At 40.3% G+C, this 7,970-nt stretch overlaps 1 protein-coding gene across 1 annotated transcript in view; it reads right to left on the reverse strand.

Moving 5' to 3' along the window:
* LOC136059152 (vacuolar protein sorting-associated protein 4B) overlaps positions 1 to 7,970 on the reverse strand; it is a 382,624-nt gene that overhangs the window by 78,707 nt on the left and 295,947 nt on the right. The window lies entirely within an intron of this gene.

Below are 7,970 nucleotides of genomic sequence, written 5' to 3' on the forward strand. Positions count from 1 at the left end.
TTGGGAAATGGTATACATGTTCAATATCACTGGAGTTGTCCTCTCACTCTAAGTTCCTCACCAAATTCTGAATTTCTTGCAGAGGGCTCTTCAAAGTCCTGAAAAGTCTCCCTTACACTCCAGAGAAAGGAAATAGATTCAGTTTTGCATAGATGCAGTTATGCCTTTTCTCAAAGTGTAGATTCAAAGCCTGAACCATTGAGATCTAGATGATCCTTATGATCCAGACCTCAGTGAGACCCACTGCACAAAAGAACTGTCTAAATTTTTGTTTAAAACTCTGGAAGACACTTCAAATTTGAGAACATTCTGATACACTTTTTAAAATGAGAAATCCTGAAAGTGTTGTAAAATACTTCTTCTAAGAAACAAATCATAATTCCAGTATTTTCTCTCTTCTCTTCCTATGTGTAGATTGTCAACTGCAAATATGGATCCACTTGCTCAATATTGTATCCTGTTTTTATTCTAATTGCCCGTTATTGATTTAGATGCACACAATTGATTTTGTTTTGTTTTGTTCATCATAATAAAAGAAAACCACTAATGCTTTTCTATTAATTATATTAGCTTTCTGAGCCACACACTCTTAAAAATATCTTTACATTTTAACAGCTGTGAGTAAAAGGTGATTTAGTACAAAAATGTATACTTAGAATGAATAAAGCACACAATTACAAAATTTTCGAGGCATTTATGAAATTTTTAGGACTACCTGTTTTCAAGAAGGATTTCATCAAAGACCTACGACCAAAGTTTGATTCTTCTCTGTATTTCAGATGACAAGAATTAGCACAATAAAATACAAATTTATTCCCTTGCATTCTTCTGTGCCATTCTAACAAGTATTAAAGATGATGATACAGACACAACTGTTTCTCAGTGGTAAAACCAAATATTTTACTGAGTATACTTTATTTTTTGTTCCTTAGGAATGGAAGTAGTGATAAGAACAGCTTGAAGATAAGAGAAATAAGATCAGCATCTCAAGGTTTACCATCAGTAGATTATTCACGTTTTGCACCTCTTATATCCAGAATCTGTTGATCCAGTCTTCTAAATTTAAAAGCCAGTTCACCTAAACAATATTAAGACTTGAGAAAGATTGCATTTGCAAGCTAACTTTCTATTGTTAGTAGACTGGAAAGTGCTTGAAGTACAAAGATATGTCTCCATGATCTGAAAAACAGCAAAGTGGATAAACGGGAAAAAAGAGAAGGTTTCCTTTTTACAAGCAAGTATAAAGCTTCCCTTTTCCCATAGTGGAAAACCAGAGACAGGGAAGAGTGGAAATTTGGCAACAGTGAACAAAAATTGCAACAAAATAATGATGGCTGGGCCCTGGCCACAACTGACCAAGCAGGGGGGCAAAACATTCAAAGGGCAGGATAAAAGTGTTCTCCATGAAGGGGCTGCCAGGCGTGGTGGGTGGGATGATGAACAAAATAAATACACTTTTAAGACGTTCCTGTGGCTCCAGGCATTTTTTCCATACCCTACCAAAGGCTACTGGCATTTTTATTTTCTGAAGTATTAAGAACCTGTTTGTTTGACAGACTACTGTGCAGCAAATGACAGAAGGTTTAATGGGTAAGACATGAGGGATAAAATGTTCAGCACAGGGCAAGGCAAAAACATAATATGATCAATTGGCTGATAGGTTGGGCTCAAAGGATATAGTTACTGGGTTACTTCAGGTTGGCAGGCAGTCACTAGTGCTGTTCTGCAGGGCCCAATTTTAAGGCCAGTTCTCTTCGATGTTCTCATCAGTGACTTGGATGCAGGACTTGAAGGCATACTAAGTAAGTTCATAGTTGACACAAATTAGAAAGAGCCACTGACTCTCTTGTGGGTAAAGAGGCCTTACAGGGAGATCCTGACAAATCAGAGAACTGGGCAGTCACCAACAGCATGAATTTTAACAAGAGCAGTTGCCATATTCTGCGACTGGGATGGGGCAGTCTCGGCTCCAGTATAGTCCAGTATAGGAAGAGAGGCTGAGAGCAGTCCTGCCAAAAGGAATCTGGGGGTTCTGGCTAACAGCAAGTTGAGTAAGTTTTATGTGAGCTATCAGCGTGCCCTGGCAGCCCCAAGGGCCAACCACACTGTGGGATGCATCAGACCCAGCACTGCCAGTGGGTGAGGGGAGGAGGTTGTCCCACTGTGCTCTGTGCTGTGTGGTTGCACATCCAGCACTGGGTGCAGAGTTGGGTGCCACAGTGTAAGAAGGACATAAAACTATAAGAGAGCATCCAGAGGAGGGCCATGAAGATGGTGAAGGGTCTGAAAGGCAAGGTGTGTGATGAGCAACTGAGGGCCCTGGGTTTGTCCAGCCCAGAGCAGAGGAGCTGAGGGGAGGCCTCATGGTGACTGCAGCTCTCACAGGGAGCAGAGGGGCAGTGCTGAGCTCTGCTCTGTGTGACAGTGACAGGGACCAAGGCATGGAGCTGTGTCATGGGAGGGGCAGCTGGGGGTAGGAAGGGGGTGATCAGGCCCTGGAACAGGCTCCCCAGGGCAGCAGGTATGGCCCCAAGCTGCCTCAGTTCAAGGAGCACTTGGAAAATGCCCTCAGGCATAATTTGGATTTTGGGTGTTGCTGTGCGGAGCCAGGAGTTTGGCATGATGATCCATATGGTTCCCTTCCTGTGATTCTATGATGATATATACTACATTTCTATGTGTGAGATACTTGTGGCCAAGGCCTTCACAGGGTCTTTCTGAATGTGCCTTCGCGGGAAAAATCCTCTCTGTCAGCATTGAGGATCACATCTCTGTCACAGCCTGTGAAAGGCAAAGGCAGCAGTGCAGGCAGCAACGTCAGCCTCTTCAGAACGGCACAGCACTGCTGCAGAAAGGTGTCTGATACTCTGTGAGCTTGTCTGGAAAACCTTGACCAGACACTGATCTTCTCTGCACTAAGGAAACAACACAGTCCCTCAGAACAACTGAGTGACAAATCACCACTGGTAGCTATTGTGTCAAGTTCTGCAACAGCAACTAAGAAATCACTGGCAATCACTGGGCAAGGCAAACACAAAACAATCAACAATCTCCTTGCTACTGGCAAAACAGTGGAAACATAAATGAGAACAAAATCTCCAGTTGTGCATAGGTTTTTATGATTGAATTTGTTCTGTGAGCTGACCTGGACTTCATATTCCTTTGGAAAGGATCAAATGTCGAAGAGTCTGTTAGTTTAGGGACAGGCCCACAATGAAACAGCTGGTAGAGCAAATAGCAGCAGAGTCTTAGCTGACCTCTTTCTTGGGACAAGCATTGTCAAAAAAAGGACGTCACAAAACCACATCCTTTTGTGTTTGTGCAGCATTACACAGCTGTGCTAGACAGGGTAATCCATCAGCTATCCCAGAAACAGCTTCAGCTACAGGAAGGTTTGCTTAATCTTGCTAGACTTCACAGCAGACCTAAAGTTAATGAGGAGACTACACAAGAACTCTTATATTCCACTGATTCTGCACTGATGACTGACCATGTTCAAAGTTCAATTTTTCACATATGGTGGACTGATTTTTAAATTCTGCAACTTGCTTTAGATTAACAATTCATTTGACAAAAAGAAAAAATCCAACAGCAACAGTAGGCTGGGATGTGTGTTAAAATTCTTCTGGAGGAATCTGCTGCCCCTTCTCTATCACAAAGTGAAAAAATTCCTGTCAGCAATGAGCATATTTAACTCAGAGATATTTTGAAAGCCATATAATTACTAACAGCATTAGTGCTCCAAACTAGCTGTTATGGAACAATTGTAGTATCTTTGTATCTCTGTAGATCCTGAGTTGTAGGTTGTGTATGATGACCCAAACACATGATCCAGGCAGATGGCACACAAACGCCCAGGTGGTTCTTCTATAGCAAGCTGTAGCATGCTGCTTGACAATTGGATAGTAAAAAGATTTAAGGCACACTCAAAAGGTAGAAGTGACACAGTACAATCTGTCGGGTAATCCTTTGACTTTTGAGCTGTAAAGTGTTCAACAGTGGACCACTGCAGTGACTGTTAAAGCCTGTTTGAACAGAAAACAAACTGACTGCCAGCCTTAGCAGGAAATGGAGAAGGGGCAGCAGCCACAGAAACAGCTTGCAGTGTGGGGAGTGCTCTAAATTGTGTGATTAAAGATATTCACCATGAACAGGCACATTCACTCACTTGACATGTCTTTCCACCAGCACAGAGATAACATCTTAAGCAAAATGGAGTTCACAGCAGTGGTGTCTAATTTAAGTACTGTTCAAGCAAGAGAATAGCTCACTCCCTTTAAAATACATTCGATGTGATGGGCTGTCAATATGAGTTAGGGCCTAATTATCTTTACTCAAAAGTATTGCAGCTGCATAGCAATGTCTGTACTAGACTGGCATGGACTAAAGATGGTACCGTGTAAAATATTTGTACTTAAGCATATCAGACCGGACTGAGGTCTTCATTATTATCATTGTTCTAGCATCTTCAGCTGAACAAGACTAATGAGGATTCTATTAGGCAGAAGGGTATGGACTTTTCAGAGGCTTTCCACTTGCACAGACAACTAAAGGGTTGAGGAGTCCATCTCTTTTCTCCAGAAAGCATAATTTGTTCTAGACAAGAGGCATATTTGTGTATTGACTTGGGAGTTCTGTTTTAAAATCACAGCATACTCAGAGGTCGAAGTAGTTTGTTTGTTGTCCATTCTTTTACTTCAAAGGATTTATACGATTACTTTATGTTTGCTATTGTATATTATGACTGTCCTGCAGACCATGAATGCTTCACCTGATGTGCCATGGAGTTACTTGTGGATGATCTGTAAGAGCGTTTTCTAAGTGTACAAAAGACACATTTTGAACCTCATATCTGGTGCTGTGACCTGCTGGAAAAGAACAACTCAAATCAGCCTTCACAGTTCTAGCAGTGAGTTTGAATACTTTTCTAGTAGCTTCTGACTGGAGTCTGAATATCCCAATATCTGAATTTAAAAAGCAACAGAAGTCTCTTCTCTGATCAGCTTTTGCCACAATGCTGTCTTCAGTTTTGCCACAAATCTTCCTTCGTTTCTGTATTTAATATAGATGCTCTGAATATTGGTTTCAAAATTAACTTAAATTCATACAATGTGCTAATTGATAGTTTTGTTCTATCGACAATCTGCACAGACCATGTCGTCACACAAGTTCCCTGAGTTAGATTGCTCCTGCAATGATAGACTGCTCTGCAAAATGCTTTATCTTTTGCAATTCAGGTTTTAAGTGGCACCAGGCAGAAGAACTAGACAATTACATACAAATTTTCATGGTTGGCATCCCTATTCATTATAGGGCAGTTGGACTACGTGGTCTTTAAGAGTCCCTTCCAACTGAAATGATTCTTTGATTCTGTGATTCTATGAAAAGTTGCACAAAGTACAGGGTAGGCATAGCACAGCAAGCAGTCCCGCATGTACTTCATGTTTTACGTTCACTGAAGGGTAGCTGTGAGAGGGATCTTGCCTGTCAGTACTCATTATAGAGGGGAAAAAGAAAATTAACTTAGAATTCCTTAGAGACATTGTGCATAACTTAATATCACATGGGGGTTTTTTTTGTTTTGTTTTCACTGTCTATGCCACACTATTTGCTTCTGTACTCAAAACATACTTAGTATACAAATTTCAGCTCTTATTATTTTTGTTTCAATTTTTTCAGTATGCACCATCATTTTCTCCAAGGTGCCACTTGTTATTAGAAGAATCCTTCATTCCAGAACGTTCATTTAGAGATTTCCCTTCCCTTCCCTTCCCTTCCCTTCCCATCTTCCTTTGCTCCCCTCCCCGCCTTCCTCCCTGCCTTCCTCCCCTCCCTCCTTCCCTCTTTCCTTCCTTCTCTTTCTTCCTTTCTTCTTCCTTTCCTCCTTTCTTCTTCCTCCCTCCCTCCCTCCTTTTTCTTTCTTTCTTCCTTTCTTCTTCCTTTCCTCCTTTCTTCTTCCTCCCTCCCTCCCTCCTTTTCCTTTCTTCTTCCTTTCCTCCTTCCTTTCTTTCTTCCTTTCTTCTTCCTTTCCTCCTTCCTTTCTTTCTTCCTTTCTTCTTCCTTTCCTCCTTCCTTTCTTTCTTCCTTTCTTCTTCCTTTCCTCCTTCCTTTCTTTCTTTCTTTCTTCTTCCTTTCCTCCTTCCTTTCTTCTTTCTTTCTTCTTCCTTTCTTTCCTCCTTTCTTCTTTCTTTCTTTCCTCCTTTCTTCTTTCTTTCTTTCCTCCTTTCTTCTTTCCTCCTTTCTTCTTTCCTCCTTTCTTCTTTCCTCCTTTCTTCTTTCCTCCTTTCTTCTTTCCTCCTTTCTTCTTTCCTCCTTTCTTCTTTCCTCCTTTCTTCTTTCCTCCTTTCTTCTTTCCTCCTTTCCTCCTTTCCTCCTTTCTTCTTTCCTTCTTTCTTCTTTCCTCCTTTCTTCTTTCCTCCTTTCTTCTTTCCTCCTTTCTTCTTTCTTCTTTCTTCTTTCCTCCTTTCTTCTTACTTCTTTCTTCTTTCTTCTTTCTTCTTCTTTCTTCTTTCTTCTTTCTTCTTTCTTCTTTCTTCTTTCTTCTTTCTTCTTTCTTCTTTCTTTCTGTCTTTCTTTCTGTCTGTCTTTCTGTCTGTCTTTCTGTCTGTCTTTCTTTCTTTCTGTCTTTCTTTCTGTCTGTCTTTCTGTCTGTCTTTCTGTCTGTCTTTCTGTCTGTCTTTCTTTCTGTCTGTCTTTCTGTCTGTCTGTCTGTCTGTCTGTCTTTCTGTCTGTCTGTCTTTCTGTCTGTCTGTCTTTCTGTCTTTCTGTCTTTCTGTCTTTCTGTCTTTCTGTCTTTCTGTCTGTCTGTCTGTCTGTCTGTCTTTCTTTCTGTCTTTCTTTCTTTCTGTCTTTCTTTCTGTCTTTCTTTCTGTCTTTCTCCCCCTCCTTACTTTCCCCCCTCCCTTTTTTTTTTTTTGTTTTTGTTTTTTGTAAATAAAGAGTGGTTCTGATATTGTTCCATCCATCAGTTAGTTTGGTAAACACAGAACAGGCAGCATGGGGCGTGTCATGACATTACACAGGATATATTTCAAGGAGTTCTGCAAGGCTGTACCATGTACAGCTGAGAAGCTGTACTTTTATCATCACAGGTGAAGCTGATAAGGTAAGCATTTCTTTTGTTTATGATTCATGTTCTTACCCAATTTTTTCTATAACCATTGTAAAGCTTAAGAAAATATTGATGGACCTTCATCTTTGTGGTTTGTGATCATCAAGATCAGTCAAGAAACAAATGATTAAAGGATGACTTCTTTAAAAATCTCTTCTCACCTTCACATCTGTGTTCTGCTTTACTCTATCTATCTGTATGAAGTAATGCTTTATTTACTAATTCCTTAACACTGAGAAGCTGGCACTGTGCTAAGACATCCTTTCTTCCTTTTTCCTTGTTCCCCTTTGTTCCTGATTTAGAAATTAAATACAGCAATGAATTTGTTTAAATTCAAGAGGATGTAACTTAAGCTCAGGTGCATGGTTTACCTAACATACTTTTCGAATGAAGTTAATGAATGCAGCATGGTCAGGTGACAACAGCATGCTGCAAATTAATTTTTATGTATTCTAAACAAGCAAACAAGCAAATAAACAACAAACACACACACACACACACACACACAAAACATTTGCTTCAACAATATGCTTTTTTGACAAAATCATACATGGAGCTTAAAGCTTAAAATATAATACTCTGTGGAACAAGTAAATAGTACACAACTCTGCCTTTCATTGTCTACACATGTGATTCAACTAAGAGAGAGGTGGAACAAACAAATGTGCTAATTCCATGCAATGAAACATTTTGCAGAATATCCTGGATTTCCCCCGCACTTGGGAAATTCCACCCTAGGAAGATTCTCTCTGTGACAAAATGGGAAGGTATAAAGTTTCAGCACCTTTCTGCTGCGCTTGGCTTTAGAGCGCTGCGTTGCCTATTCTATGTTGTTGTCTTTACTAAAGAGTTTTTTTCC

The sequence above is a fragment of the Cyrtonyx montezumae genome, unplaced genomic scaffold (assembly GCF_038088225.1).
Source record: "Cyrtonyx montezumae isolate F1298 unplaced genomic scaffold, pur_monq_1.0 scaffold_8, whole genome shotgun sequence".
Lineage (NCBI taxonomy): Eukaryota > Metazoa > Chordata > Aves > Galliformes > Odontophoridae > Cyrtonyx > Cyrtonyx montezumae.